This window comes from Panthera uncia (genome assembly GCF_023721935.1).
Source record: "Panthera uncia isolate 11264 chromosome C1 unlocalized genomic scaffold, Puncia_PCG_1.0 HiC_scaffold_4, whole genome shotgun sequence".
Taxonomy (NCBI): Eukaryota; Metazoa; Chordata; class Mammalia; order Carnivora; family Felidae; genus Panthera; species Panthera uncia.
In genome coordinates, this window is record NW_026057585.1 from 33,476,600 (window position 1) to 33,493,586 (window position 16,987).

The following is a 16,987-nucleotide window of genomic DNA, read 5'->3' on the forward strand; positions in this document are numbered from 1 at the left end:
AGTATCCTTCTTTGTCTATTGTAATAGTCTTTGTTTTAAAGTCTGTTTTCTCTGATATAAGTATTGCTACTCTGGTCTTTTTTTAAATCATCCATTTGCATGATAACATTTTCTCTGTCCCCTCACTTTCAGTCTGCTGGTGTCTTTAGGTCTAAAATGAGTCTCTTAAAGGCAGTATATAAACGAGGTTTGATTTTTTTTCCATTCTGTCACTCTATGCCTTTTGATTGGAATGTTTAGTACATTTACATTGAAAGTAATTATTGATAGGTATGTATTTATAGTCATCTTATTATTTGTTTTCTGGTTGTTTCTGAAGATTTTTCCTGATCCTTTCTTGTCTTTTTTTTCACAATTTGCTGATATTCTTAGTGATACATTTGGATTCTTTTCCCTTTATTCTTTGCATATTTATTTGTGGTTTTTGACATATGATTGCTATTAGGTTTGTATATGGCCTCTTTTGCATATAGCAGCCTATGTTGATAGTCATTTAAGTTTGAACCCATTCTTTACTCCTTTCCTCTCCACATTTTAGGTATATGTTGTTTATTTTACATCCTTTTATTTTGTGATTTCCTTGACTGGCTTTTTACAGACTAATTCATTTTTACTGTTGTTGTGTTTTCTACCTTTCTATTATCACTTTTGTTCTCTCCTTTTTACTCAAATTGTCCCCTTTAATATTTCTTACAGGGCTGCTTTAGTAGTCATGTACACTTTTGGCTTTTGTTTGGGAAACTCTTTATCTCTACTTCTATTCTGAATGATAGCCTTGCTGCATAGAGTATTCTTGACTTCAGATTTTGTGCATTCAACACTGAATATATTATGCCACTCCCTTCTGACTTGCCAAGTTTCTGTTGAGAAATCTTCCATCAGCCTCATGAATTTTCCCTTGTATGTTGCTATCTTCTTTTGTTTTTCTGCTTTAAAATTTTTTCTTTATCACTATATTTTGCCAACTTGATTACAATATAACCCAGTATGGATCTGCTTTTGTCAATTTTGATGAGGGTTCTCTGTGCCTCCTGGATCTGGTTATCTGTTTCCTTCCCCAGATTAGGAAAGTTTTCAACTACTCTTTCTTCAAATAAATTTTATGTCCCCTTTCCTTTCTCTTCATCTTCTGAGATTCCTGTAATATGAATGTTATTGTTTGATGGAGTTACTGATTTCCCTAAGCATATTCTCATTTTGCATAATTCCTTTTTCTCTCTTTTGTTCAGCTTGATTATTTTCTATTATTTTGTCTTCTAGGTCATTAATTCATTCCTCTGCTTCTTCCAGCTTGCTGTTGATTCCTTCATGTGTTTTTCTCCTTTGGTTTACTGAGCCCTTTCCTCTGCTATGTTATTCCTTATTTCTATGGTAAGGGTATCACTCCTGTCTTTGACTCTTTTCTCAAGTCTAGTGAATACCTTTATGATCATTACTGTAAATTCTCCATCAGGCATATTACTTATATCTGCTTCACTTAGATCTCTGGCTGTGGCTTTGTCCTGTTCTTTCATTTGGGATAAATGTCTCTGTCTTCTTATTTTTTTTCTAAGTCTCTGCGCCTATTTCTATGTTAGGAAAGTCAACTATATCTCCTGTTTTTGAGGGTAATGGACTTAGAAAGAAGAGGTCCTTTGGTGCCCTGCTGTGTAGTGTTCCCTCATTCCCCAGGGTCTTATACTTCCAGGAGTGTCTCCAGCATGTGCTGTGTGTACTGCGCTGTCTTGCCCTGGGGGCTTTATCCATTAGGCCAGTTGTCTACAGAGGTTCTCTTTGCCTGTTGTGGGCAGTGTTTGGTCCCCAGCCTGAATGTGGCATATTTTAACTACGTGTACTCTGATCTGTTTGTGAAATGAGACCTGTTGCCACTTCTATTGGAACTGATGCTCAGCAAACCCCTTCATGAGAAGATGCAATGTGAGCAGGGATTTGGGCTGGTCTTGTGGGAGAGCAGGCCCACTGGAACTGAGGCAAGCATGGCTGGGTGGGGAGTGAGGAGGAGGGGAGTTATTCCACCAGAGCATGGGCAGAGGTGGGACTTGGCATAAGCAAGTTAGGTAGTGAATATTGGACTGTGTTTGTTCCTGCAGGTGGCCCTGTGCTTTTGGTGCGGTGCAGGGAAGGGAAACGGTGTCAGCCAGTTCTTTTGTTCCCAAGAGGTCTGTCTGTGAATGCTGCCTCTATGGGTCAAGCTCCAAAATGAGCAAATAACCTCTCCACTGTGTACCCCAGGAGCTCTTCAAATCACTGTTTCCATGCTGTATGTCTGCAGGTTGTTTGCCTGCCTTCTCTCTAAGATAAAGCAATGCCTTCCAGGCTTTATCTCAGCCATGCCAGATGACCTTTAAAACTCCAGGCTTTAAGCCCTGCTGGTTTCAAGAACTCACAAAATAGGGCCCCTCTGGCTTTCCAAGCCAATTGCTATGGAGATTCATTTTCCACATGTACTCCCCTGTGTGCTAGCCTGTCTCTCACCCTTCTCTGCAACTCCCTCCCCACCAGAGCAGCCACATCCATTTCTTTCCCAAACTGTATCTCTCCACTTCTTACCTTCTTCAGTGTGTTCTCTTCTCTATCTTTAGTTGTGGAGTTTGTTCTGCCTTTCTGCAGGTCAATTTCTGGGGTATTTAGGATAATTTAATAGTTATCTAGTTGTATTTTCAGGACAAGGCGATCCTTGGGTCCTACTACTCCATTGCCATCTTCCCTCCTTCGCATCACATCATCTTTATGCATTTACCCATAAATGTATGTTTTTAGATTTTTTCCATATCTCACATATTGTGAGATATGGAAATGATGCAATGCTGCAATGAACATAGGGGTGGATATATCTTTTTAAGTTAGTGTTTTCTGTTTCTTTAGATCAATACCCAGAAATAGAATTGCTTGATCATATGGAGTTTTATTTTTAATTTTTTTTGAGAATCTTTATACTGTTTTCCATGTGGCTGCACCAATTTACATTCTTACAAAGAGTGCACAAGGATTCTATTCTCTACATCTTGCCAACACTTGTTATTTCTGATCTTTTTGATAATAGTAATTTTAACAGGTGTGAGGTGATATCTCATTGTGGTTTTGATTTGCATTTCTCTGATGTTTAGCAATGTTGAGCCCCCTTTCAAGTACATATTGGCCATTGTATGTCTTATTTGGAAAAATGTCTATGCAGATCCTCTGCTCATTTTTAATTGGATTGTTTTTTAGTTATTGAATTACATGAGTTGCCTTTTCAGGTTTTTTTTTTATTGTTTCCCACTTGTTTATTTTAGCTTTTGTTGCCTGTGCTTTTGGTGTCTTATCCAAGGAATCATTGCCAAGACCAATGTCAAGGAGGTTTATGCCTGTTTCATATTTAAGTCTTTGATCCATTTTGAGTTAATTTTTGTGAGTGGTGTAAGGTAGGTTCCAGTTTCATTCTGTTATTTGTGGATATTCAATTTTCCCAATACAATTTATTGAAAAGACTGTCTTTCACCTATTACACATTCTTGCCACCCTTGTCAAAAATTAGTTGACTGTATATGCATGGGTTTATGTCTGGGCTATTCTGTTTACTAGTCTATAACCAAAGCAATCCTGAAAGAAGAAACAAAGACGAACAAAGCTGGAGACATCACATTTTCTGATTATAAGCTATATTACAAAGCTATAAGTAATCAGAACAAATGAAGTCTTGGTACTTTAAAACTTACTCCTTATGGTACTATTACTTAATAGTAGTTTATAGTATGTTTTAATGCCTGAAAAGGCTATATAAGTTCTCTTCACTTTTCTTTATCAGTGTTTTCCTGCCTATACTTACATACTTGTATTTTGCATGTATACTTCAGCATCAACATGTCTAGCTTCACTAAAAAATATTATTTATATTGATTTGCATTTAATAATAATTATTATTTTATTAGACATATTTATAGATTAATTTAGGGAGCAGTGACATTTTTATGATATTGGGTCATCCAGTCCAAGAATAATGAATATCTTTTATTTGTTCAAGTCTGCTTTTGTGTTTTTTAGGAAATGTTTTAAAGTTTTCCTCATAGAGGTTTTGTACATATAGGTTTATTTTATTAAATTTTTTCCCTGGTATTTCATCTTTTTTGTTGCTATTGTAAATGGAATTTTCTCTACTATTCTAGTTTCTAACAGGTTTTGTATGGGTATGGAAATTACTGATTTCTGAATGCTAATTTCATATCCTGCTACCTTAATGGTTTCTTCTCTTTGAGTTAGTTTTATCATTGATTTTCTAAAGTTTTCTAGACATGCTGTCATGTAATTTGCAAATAGAGATCCTTTTAGTTCTTCTTTCTCAGTTCTCTTCAATTCAATTTTTTATGTGTAATGGCATTGTAATACCTCTGGTAAAATGTTGAAGAATTGGAAGTAGTATTCCTCCTTGCCTTGTTCCTGATCTTAATGGAAATACTATAGTGATTCTTCATGAAGTAAATTCTGAGTTAAAATTAAAATATGCATGTATTTTATCATGTTAAGAAATATTCACCAATTCCTATTTTTGAGTGATATTTTTTAGAGATGATTGTTATACTTTGTCAAATATTTGTTATATTTTCAAACTCTATGAAGATAATTATATACTTTTACTTTTGAGATCTATTTATATGGTATATTATAGTAATGGATTTTCTATTAACTATTTTCTATATAATGACTATTTCTATATATTTTCTATGAATTGACTATTTCTATATAATCACTAGTTTCTGTTGCATTTTTAAAAAAATTCTATTTGATCACGGTATATTTTCTTAATAGAATGCTAATTCTACTGATAGTTATTTGTACTTTTGCATCAATATTTATAAGTGATCTTTATCTATAATATTCAATCCTTTTTGTACTTCTTTATCAAGTTTAGGTATTAATGTTATACTTATTTCATCAAAATAATTAGGAAATCTTCAGTTTTAGTACTCTGGAGTAATATATGGAATATTGGGACTATCTTATCTATGAGGCTTTGGTGGAATTCCTCTGTGAAACCATCTGGAATCGATGCTTTTTAAGGGGTAGTTTCTGAATTTTCCTATTGCTTCTGCAGAAAGTAGCCTTTTTAAGCTCTCTAATGGGGTTAGCTTTGTTAAATTGTCCTTAGGAAATTATGTTTCATCTAGGTTTTCAAATTTACTTCCATATAAATCCACAAAATAGTCTCTTTATGATTTTTAATTTTTTGTTTTAATGGTTATTTCCAATGTACCATTAAAATGTTTTTAAATATTTGTATATGTGCTTCTCCTTTTATTTCTTGGCTAGGTTTGATTGAGTTTGTCCAGTTATTTTTTTCTCAAAAACATTTTTGAAATTGTTTCTATTGTCTTCTGTTTTTCTTTTCTTTACATAATTAGTTTCCCCTTTTATCTTTATTATATATAATTTTGAGATACTTATGGTTTATGTTGTTTTTTTTTTTTAGTTGGGGATTTAATTTTATTTATTTTCATTATTTTATTTTCATTCCTGAAACTGTTAACAACTATGAATTTCTCTCTGATTACTGCTTCAAATGTATCTCAAAGATTCTGGTATGGAGTACTTTTATCACTATTATCTTTTAGATATTTTGTAATTTCAGTTATTTCCCTTTTCACCCAAGAGTTATTTAAAAAGGAGATTTAGAATTTCCAGGTGGGAGTGCCAATGGTTTTAATTTTGTTAATAATTCTTATTTTTGTTGCATTGTTATCAGAGGCTGCTGTTCTATTTTGTGGAGCTTATCAGTCTTTTTCTTGTTGTGATCATTTTTTGTGAATGTTCAATATATACTTGCCAAGGAGGTATGTTTTTATTATCAAATGTGAATTTGAGTATATAGTGACTTACTCTTCTTTATTATATTCTTTAGGTTTTACTATGTCTTCATTATTTTTGGTCTAATTCATCTATGTAAGTCAAATGTCATATGGCTGCTGATGGTCTAATTTCTCTTGGGGTCACAGCTGGTACTCATTGTTCCCTCCTTCACTCTCCATTTTAAATTCCTTTCACCCTCAGCTATCACCTCAGTAGGTCTTGGTGGCTTACCTGGTGGTATAACCTTAATATTCATTACTGAAGAATATGAACTCTTGATAACACTTCTAAGAGATGTCCAGTGTATCACCTGAGTTCCATGTGTATTCTTTTCTGCCCTTTTGTGTAAAAGCAGTCTTGCCTCTTCATTTTTCAGCATCAATTAACCATGCCAATATGGTGACTCCTCTTTTTGTTTGCCCATACCTCATCATAAAAAGTCCAAAGTGCCCTATGGGCAGCCATATGTTTAGCTTAGTGGGATGTTTGCTCTATCTCCTGTCAAGAGAGAGCCCCTTTGGGTAACAGGATATCTAACCCTGAAAAGTCCAAGGTTGTGGGGAAAGAAAGTACAAAATCTAGATGTCACTGAGAGTGATGGTAAATAGGATGACATCCACTTCTATTCCTTGGTTTCCAAAGTCACGTATCCTTCCTATTGTGGACAAAAGCACCATATACAGGTCTCTGACTTAAAAAATACTCTATATCCCAAAGGGTGGTACTCCTTTTATATTGTTTCCTTTAAGTTAGCACTTCAATTATAACTTTAGAAGGCAGTTCCAATGTTTTGTAAGACTAGCTACCTCTAGATGGTACAGATTAGGTGAAGGTCAATGAATCACTGAAGGCACACTCTGGTACCTCCTTTGATACAGAGAGGGTATCTTGTTCAGATACTATTCTCTTTGGGGTTCCATGCCTGTGGAATAGGCAATCCATAATTTTCTAGATACTGGGCTAGTTGAGGCTCTAAAGGAAGGAAAGTAAACTCTTATAAAATACTTATCTGTCTCTGTGAAGATGGACTGCTGATAACTTCCAGATTGGAAGGGCCCCACTTGAATGCAGACTCTTTTTTTTAACTTTCTTTTGATTATGAAGGGAAAGAATGCATTTATCAAATCAGTGATTACATACCAAATACAGAAGGCATTAGTCATCTGTGTTAGTAATAATATTATGTCTGATACAGCAGCTGCAAGTGGGATTGTGGTAGTCTATAGTCATTCTCCACAATCCAACTGATTTTTGTAGGCACCAGTCTCGTGAATTAAACAATACTCTGACAGAGACCACCACATATACATATTTTATATTTTTAATGGTGGCAGTAATCTCTGACATTCTCTCCATACAATATGATTGGCAGTCATGTAGATGTGAATGACTGTCTGATCCTTAGAACCCAAAGGTCTACCTAACTATAGGAATATCTCTTCCTTTTAGGCTTTTCTTTAGACAGTCCAATTATAATTCTTCCTTTCCAACAGATCATCTCTCAATATGTTCACTAAAAAAATGCTGAGGTCAATTATATTTGGTCTTGATTTAAAGGAATTTATATGCAAGAAATCAATATTCAATTCAAACTGTGTCAAAACTTCCACTGTCTCTATCTGTCTTTTTTCCTGGACATCAAGATTAATTCGGTTTGATAAAATGAAAAATTAAAAATCAATTATTTTCTTAAAATAATCAGAATAATAATAAAATAATCTAGAATCAGTTTAGTCCCCAGAGAAAATTATAAAATAGCCAAAAACTTAATTCCTATGACCTCTGGTTTCTCCTATGTTCTTTCCCTTGAGCATGAGTTCTTGTCCATCTCAAATAACCAGTGTCTCTTTTCCTTTCCATAATTTACCTTTCCCATCAAAGCTTGTTTATGGAAGAAAGACCTGATAAATATATTTCATTTCAAGTAGTAAATGGTTAGCAGAACAGCTAACTTCAACATAATCTCCTTTCAAGGATATTTACATTTTAACACTAAACAGAAACCTGGAACCAATGTAATGAGTCTTGAATTGTAGAATTTGAGGTGTCATTTAGTGAGCAGAAAAAAATCTGTGGGTGATCAGAAACTTTGATACTCCTCAAATTAATCATACCATACAAGTTGTCATCTGTACTGCCAATACGACAGGACAAGACTGGCCAATATTTCTTGCTAGTACAATATTTCTTGCTAGTTCAGAAGCTCAGATCTTCATAAAAGTCAGTGAAAGCAAAGTGCTCTTAAGTTTTTGTTGTAAATGCCAAGTTATTTGCCATTGACATTGAAGAGACTGTTCATCATTAAAGATCATCTCAATAAATGTCACTTCAAACCTCTTCAAAGCTTTTTTCTCCTTAATGTTGTGCTTATTCTAGGCAAATTGTTAAAGTGACAGAGAAGTAAATATATCTGCATTTACCTGTTCACTGAATTGTAAATATTAGTGATGGCCCAAGATAAAATTTCATGTACTTTAAAACATAAGGTTAAATTTTTTTCTATGCTAGTTGTTTGCTTTTAACAAAAACATATGGAAAGTGCTACACAGGAATCTTCACTCTTTCAGCATAGCAGCATCAGTTTTGAGCACTAATCCCATGTTTCCTCCCAGTTCTGGCAGCAAACCACCTTCAAATGTGGTAGCTTGGTAGTGAGAATGTTTGTTGATTCAGCTGTTAACCTCCATGCACTACTGAGATTGCCAAATAGTTGAATTTTGGACGATGTTCTTGGTAAGTGGAGCCAATTGTTTTACTAGAAAAATGAGCTGAGACCACTAATCACAGAGATATTAGAAGTGGCCAACCAGTGGGTCCTCTTTTTCCACTAGGGCGGTCTTCCCTAGAGTCAAATGCTGAAGTTTATTTGGAGAGTCTGCTCATATCAAGTAAAGTCATGCTTCTAAATGTACATTTTAGCACCTCAGTGGACTTAACTTGAATAAGCCAGCCTATGGCCAGTTGGGTCAATCTTAGTCCAAATGAATTCGCTTTAATTAAACTAGTTACTTCTTTGTTATCTTTTACCACTTGGGTTTAGTTGAGTAATTTTATGTTTTTAGTTGTTACTCAAAAACTTGTGCTGAAAGAAATATGTAATGAAATCAGTTGAATTAGTCAATAACAAATCATTTCTCATATTCCTACTGTGTACAAAGCTATGCATAGTAAACACTATAGGATGCACACAAAAATAATATATTGTTCATAATTTGTGTCAATTTACAGTCTACTTGGGATAAATAAGATATATACAAATACTTTTAGATAACAGTAAAGGCATCATGTAAGAATTAAATAAGTAGCATTATAGTACAGTGTTAGTAGAGAGAGATTAACATGAGATGGAAGGATCAGGGACAGGTTCATGGAAAAGATGGATCTTGAATTAGATTGTTGATGAGTAAATGGCAGGAAAAGGGGACGGCATTCCAGGCAGGTTAAATCACATAAACAGATCCTAGGTAATATGCATTGTGGATTTACAGAATAATGAATGAAACTGGCTAGCTGATGCAGATTCCATGTGTTGGTATAGAGTAATAGATAAGGTTGTAAAACTAGGTTGGTGCCAAATTGCATAAGTCCTTCGATTCAAAGTGGTATCAAGGCAGAGACTTCTAGTAGCTAGATAGTCAAGTTTATTATCACAATTCTTGTATTGTATATGGAACCCGTCCCCTCATCTCTCAAGTGAACCAGCCAAAGTTTTATTGATTTTCCTGGTTGCTTCCAGTAATGGTCACAAATTTCTGTCCTTTCAAATTCAGGTGGGAGTTTCCATAACTGCTGTCTGAAAGGGGACAGAATCTTCTGCCTACCCAGGTTGAATCTTAGTACTGTTAGTTGCTGTCACTAATAGTACTTACTACTGTGGTTACATTGAGGTGGGCCTGAGGCTGTTTACTAGGTTGATGAGGAAGTCTTTCCACTCCAAGGAGAATTAGCAACAACTAAGGCAACCGTCTTTGAAAATACTTCTAGTTCCCAGTACTTGGCCTACACCCATCTCCCCAAGTTGCTCCTCTTGGCAGGCAATAAAGTGGAGACCCATTTATTACCTGGTTCACTATAAAATTTGGTTAACATGCTCACTGCCTATTCCCAGGGACTTTCCTCAAATCCCATTAATCACCTGGTAAGGCCCTCACACTTCCTCTTCCAGAAAGCTGTGTCTCCATTTGTATCCCATTCTCATCATCAGAACTGTCAGAGACTGTGAAGAATCTGAAATTTTATCCTATATCCAAGCCAACAAATTAGCCTGAGAGTTTCATAGATTCTATTAGAAGACACGAAACTCATGGGACAGAGACAAAGGACTGTTTATTATTCTTAGCAATAACAATGTCCAGAGTATCAGTATTTTTGCTCTGATTTTCTGAGCCTTCTCGCAGGGTGATGCAAAGAGGGCTAGATGACATTTGCATAAGCAGTGGTTATATTACATAAGAGGAACTTTGAACTTAGAGAAACTGAATATTTTATAATGGTCAGTTATTAAAAAAAATAAATGTATTCCAGAAAGATTATTATTATATGGAAGTTGATATTCCTGCCTTTTGCTACAGAGGGAGATTCTATAGCCATCTTTGCTATACAAAAATCCCTGAAAATATAGATTGGAACAATGAATAATTAACATCTCATCTGTATAATGTGCAAAAATACAAGAGACCATGGAGAATTGTCGCTAGCAACATGTTAAGTTAAATATTAGAGATATAGAGATGAGTAAGATACATTTATTTTCCTCCATGAGCTCACATTTTATTGGAATAAAGAAACAAACCCTTAATTACAGTATAGTGTGGTTACTATTAAATAGCCATATTAACAGAGCTGTAGGAATATAAAGGAACAAGCTACTGATTCTGGCTAAGGGAAACCATGAAAAGCTTCACAGATCATGTTATGTTTGAGTTGGCAACCAATTATATGATGAAGGAACCTGGGGCAGTGAGTTAAAGGAGACTTCCAAGAAGTATGGTTGCTTGAGCAAAGACTTGATGAAATAGTTCCGACTTATCAAATAGAAACAGAGGGCAAGGGTATTACAGCAGAGGTATAAAAGGAAGCTATGTGTATTTTAAAACTACAAATAATTCAGTTTTTTAGTCAATTCTACTTCCATTAAAAATGACAAAACATAATTCAAACAGTTTTTTTTAAGTTTATTTATTATTTGAGGGAAAAAGAGAGTGAGTGGGAAAGGGCAGAGAGAGGGCAAGAGAGAGAATCCCAAGCAAGCTCCACGCTGTCAGTGCAGAGCCTAATTTGGGTCTCTAACTCATGAACGATGTGATGATGACCTGAGTTGAAATCAGACATTTAACTAACTGAGCCACCTAGGTGCTCCCCTACCTCAAACAGTTTTAAGCAAAATTCAGGATTGGCTAATGTAATCAGGAAATCCAGCAGTATCTATGCCTAGACATTTGGCCAAACACAGGAATTTGATGAATATAATCAAGACACTCTCCATTTATTAGCTTTACTTATGTCTGTTAGCTTCATTCACAGGAACACATTGTGGAAAATATGGCCCTTGGCAACTCTAGGCTTATATTTCCCTCACAGTTAGCAATCTTAGCAAAAAGAAAGCATTCTTCTTTCTTTATAGCTCCAGCAAATATTCTAAGGTAGATTCCAGCCAATCTCACTTGGAGTACATGATCATCTTTAAATCAATCACAGTACTCATGGGGATGGAATACTGTAATTGGCAAGATTTGGGCTATTTACTTACCCCTGGAAACTGGGATGGGGACCAGAAGCACATGGACTGCAAATTGGGGAAGAGTATTTTCCTAAAGAGACGGTGAGCAGATAAAAAAGAAGATGCCCTCTACATGTTACATCTTTGATGCCCAGTATCTACATGTACCATTGCACCCACTTATACAGTTTTCAAAATGCCTCTAGTAACATAGTACAGTCACCCACACAGTTGAAAATATACTCTCCATTCTCCAAAGGAAGATACGCTAATATATTGATCAAGTATTGCTTATAGCTCCAAGGCCAGGCTTTTGGAGTAAAGTGCATTCTTTTCCCTGAGGCCTAAATATAGGTGTGAGTGTCAAATAATCAGATTCATTTTAGAAAGAAACAAAGTAGCCACAATATTCATTCCACTTGGAGACACGAAAGAACAGGAAACAAAATAGAGTGGCCCAGGACTATAGCTGTGCATTTGGAACAAAAGTAGGAAATTAATATATACCAGTTCCTCATAACAATATAAATCAGCTTTTAAATCACCTAACTTCCCACCCCTTGCCACAAACTTACACACACTGAAAAAGGGAGAATCTGAGATAAAGAGTCTCCAGAATATACATTCTATGATACCAAGGAATATTTTTGTTCTCTAGTATATGTTCAATGCCAAGAACAATGGCTGATACATAGTAACATGTTGAATGAATAAATTGATATTCTTTAATTAATAAAGACACTCATAATAATTCTACATGAATCAAATATATAGAAATGGAGTACCTAAAATGATACTTATCCAAAGGTAAGTATAAAATCATAGTCATGTTATTACCTCCAAAACAATTTGAAATCTGAGCTTACCTGATTTTAAAAAAAAAATTTTTTTTTTAACGTTTATTTATTTTTGAGACAGAGAGAGACAGAGCATGAACGGGGGAGGGGCAGAGAGAGAGGGAGACACAGAATCGGAAACAGGCTCCAGACTCTGAGCCATCAGCCCAGAGCCTGACGCGGGGGTCGAACTCACGGACCGCGAGATCGTGACCTGAGCCGAAGTCGGACGCTTAACCGACTGAGCCACCCAGGCGCCCCAAGAGCTTACCTGATTTTTATCTGGGGACAAGTTTTCTAAGGGTCTTCAAATAATTGCAGAGTGTTGTCTACCAAAGGGCAGTGATTATCTAAAAATACCCAGTATCAATTACCTTTTTGCTTTACAGTTTTATTGAGGTGAAATTGACATATAGCAAACTATATTTATTTAAGTTGTACAATTTGATAATTTCTGACATATGTGTAACTCATGAAACCATCACTGCAATCAAAATAGTGAACACATACATCAAAACCCAAAATTTCTTTGTTCATCTTTGTGACTTCCTTTCTGTTTCTCATGATCCTCCCTTCCCTGACCTGCTTTTTGTCACCATAGGTTATCCAAACCTAAGGACCAAACAATGGTCGAAATTGTTTATCTTAAAATTGTAAGTTTGGTATGGTTTTGTGTGGATTTCAGTAAAATAAAAGTGGACTTTGCAATTGACTTTGTAGGTTCTTTTAAGAGTGACTTCAAACATACTGCTAATATTTAAAGTCTTATTAAAAAAGTCATTCAGACAGTATATAAGGAATTCCTTGTGTTATAAGGAATTTTCATTGTCTTTGTTTCTGGATTTTCTCTGCTGAGTTTTTAGCATGCTACATATATATGGAATTCAGCTGTGCTATATTTACTACTCAAAAATATAGAATGGCTAAAGCGAAAATATATGAATAGCAGTAATCATTTGCAAAGATTTTCAATATCATAATGAAAAAAGACTGTTTTTGACAGTACTTTAATTCTAAAACAGCAAAAGAGAGTGAAAGAAAGCCATATACCTAGATGAATTTCTTATTTTGCCTTTATTTTTCCAGAAGTGCATATTTTCTGTTTGTGGTTTTCCCAGAAGACAGAACAGTTCCTCAATCTGCAGTTACATGCTGCCCTGTGCTAAAGTTTAGTTTCTATAGTTTACTGGGAAAGTGAATTTATTATTTCTGCCCTGTCAAATATTTTTTTTGGCATTAACTTTTGCATGGATTATTCTCACTCAGCAAAGGTCATTTTAATCCTTTTTTTTTATTACTTTTTTACTTGGACTCACCATATTACTGACATGACATGTACATCCACAAATGTTAAAGAATAAAACCTTATGATTGTTTTTTGGATCCATGTCTCAAATGAAATGCTCCCCTACAGAACCTCTCTCCCTCTGGCTGCATTCTTTCTTGCTTGCATATGCAAAATTGCAATCCTATCCATAGAAGCTATGATAGTTGGGTTTTGGGGAGGGTAGTTTTTTGTTTGTTTTTAAACAAAAAATAACTTTGAAATTGCAAAATTAAAAATATAAGTATTCAAACAATTCATTGTTAATTTAGTCATTAATTTAAGCTATTGACTTTTTTTTTTAATTTTTTTTTTTTAACGTTTATTTATTTTTGAGACAGAGAGAGACAGAGCATGAAGGGGGGAGGGTCAGAGAGAGGGAGACACAGAATCTGAAACAGGCTCCAGGCTCTGAGCTGTCAGCACAGAGCCCGACACGGGGGCTCGAACTCATGGACCGTGAGATCATGACCTGAGCCGAAGCCGGCCGCTTAACCGACTGAGCCACCCAGGCGCCCCTAAGCTATTGACTTTTTATTGAATATACAGTGTGCTGACAGCAGACTAGGCTTTGAGTAACTTTGCCCTTTAGGAATCCATAACTTATGTATTGCCCTATCTTGAATGATTTATTAATTGCATCTTGTTTTAATATGACTGTTTTTCTAAGAATGTATTCATTTCTACTTTGTTCAGACTTATAAACTACTAAGAAGATAAATTTAAGTCAACTGTATTGTGTTATTGTATATTTAAAGCACAATGGGTATAAAAATCAATGAAAATTTGAAAATTTTGTGAGAGTTAAGTGACCTAAGTGATGCTATTGTCTATAACAAGAGTATTTTAAAGCTACTTTATAAAATATCAGGAAAGTATAAACTTCTCAAAACATATACTTTATTTTCAACCAGTTATTATAATTGAATATGCTATTATTTTCAAAACAATCCAAAATCTGAACTTCACTGATTTGATCTGGGGACAAGTTCAATGAATAAATTATATTTTCTCTCTAGAGTTCTTCAAATCATTACAGACTGTTTCCTGCCAAAACACAATTACCTTTTATGTTGTTGTTACAGCTTTATTGAGGTATATTTGACATAAGTAAGCTGCATATATTTAAATTGCATGATTTAATCACATTTTTTGTGTGTATGTATAACACAAAATCATCACCAAGATCAAGATAGCCAACATATCTGTCAAACTCAACAATTTCCTTATTTACATTTTGTAATCCCTCTCTCTGACCTTCCTGCCCCTACCCTTTCTAGGCTACCAGTGATCCGCTTTTTGTCACTATAGATAAATTTGCATTTTTCTAAAGTTTTTGTATAAATGAACTCATATAGTGTATACTTTCTTTTGGTCTGGCTTCTTTTACTTAGTATAACACGTTGGAGTTACATCCAGGTTGCCACATCCAGGTTGTTTCATTTTCTGATATACCATAATTAACTTACCCATTGGATTTATTTATTTGTGGATTGTTTATCCATTTACCATTTTTAACTGGGAAGACTGTATATTTCAGTAGAAAACAGAGACTTCATAACTCTTATCAAATAAATACTGAAGTGCTCACTATATGCCATAGATCATGATGTACTTAACTATATTAGGACACTCTAGCTTCTAAACTTCTAACTACTGCCAAAATAAGAATGACCATATTTTACCCTTATGATTTCCCAGGATACTAATCGAATCTGCTAGTACTTTAGTTCCCAGGTTTTGCTGTAAAAAATGCATGCGAATTTGTCTCCAGCCTTTAGTGATTAGAGAGTAATAAAACATTGGTTTTACTGGAGAGAATGCTGAGTCACTCTTCTCAGTACAGTAAACAGATGTGAGAAGTCTGAAAATAGAGGACATGTTTTCACTTATTATTTTTAAAGCCAATTCAGTTTCTGCTTTTTGATAAAAATTGATTATACTATTTCTATTAAGAAAGTATACAAAATTGATATACAAAAATTGGTGATGTTTCTGTACACTAATAATGAGCTATGAGAAAGAGAAAATTAAGAAAACAATCCCATTTATAGTTACATCAAACACAACCACAAGCCTTTCTCTCCTCCCAAAAGTTAGCAGTTCTTTTTTCTTTTATGGTTTATCACTCAAGTATGCATCTTTTAAAACTATAGTTTAAGCTTATTTTATGGCTATGTCTTTCAGCTTACAAGCTCTCTTTTCGTTTCCCTTTTCCCCCTTACAATTTAGCTGTTGAAGATCCCCAGTCATGTGACCTGGGTAGTCACATAGAGAGGCCTGACCATATTCAGTTTTGCTTATTTATTTTTGGTGGGACTACAGGTGATACTGTGTTCTTTCATCAGAAAGTACATAATGTCTAGTTATCTCTTTGTTTTAATGATGTTAGTACCAGTTGATGACTCAAATGCCCAGATGTATTAAATCATTAGAAGATTGCAAAATACAGATATTTTTGCTGTATCATTTCTTTTTTATTTGTTGGCTGAATAGATCCCCTTGTCTACTGTTTGGTTAGTAGTGGCACAGTATACATGGGAAAAGTAGAGTAAATGCTTGATTCTTCACCTTTCTTTACCAGTTTTCAAAATAATGAGTTGGCTTCCTTTAATCCTCTAAAAGAGGGCAGTTCTTTAATTGTTGTATCATTATGAACTTATGAGTAGCAAAAATATTTGATATGTTTCAATCCATTGCAATTCTTATCCTTATTGAAGTTCGTATTATCCCATATCTGCCCAGTGGGATCCTCTTCAAGCTCCCTCAGAGCTCTTCACATAACTCCAGATTTGATACCTTTTATAGTCTTTTTGCTTCCTGGAATGAGAAGATGTTTCAGACTCATCTGGAGGATGGACAGGAACTATGAATTATCCATAGGGATATTCTGAACCAGTGGTTGTAAGCCAGTGCCCAGGGGCCAGAAGTAGCCATCAGACATGTCTTTTTTTTTCCCCAAAAGAAGCAAATCAGTCACTCAACAATGACAACAACAACAGCAAAATAACTTTTTTTAGCACTTACTATGTGCCAGGTTGTCAAGAATATAATAGTTGCTGAGAATATAATAGTTCTTAAGACATAAAACTGCTTCAAGGAAGTTTACAGTCTGATGAGGAAAATAATAGAAGTCAAACACTACATTAAGTGACCTTGCAGGACTCCAAGATGGCGTGAGAGTTCTTAGAAGGGACGTAACACTTTGTCAGTTCTGTATTCCAGTGTTAAACAACTGCAATAATTAACCTTTAATATTAACTTTTTGAGCAGTATAAATTAACT

The 16,987-nt window shown here is 34.8% G+C and overlaps 1 protein-coding gene across 1 annotated transcript in view; it reads left to right on the plus strand.

The window, feature by feature from the left end:
• Positions 1 to 16,987, plus strand: part of COL24A1 (collagen type XXIV alpha 1 chain) — a 390,296-nt gene that overhangs the window by 131,365 nt on the left and 241,944 nt on the right. The gene's annotated exons all lie outside the window — the stretch shown is intronic.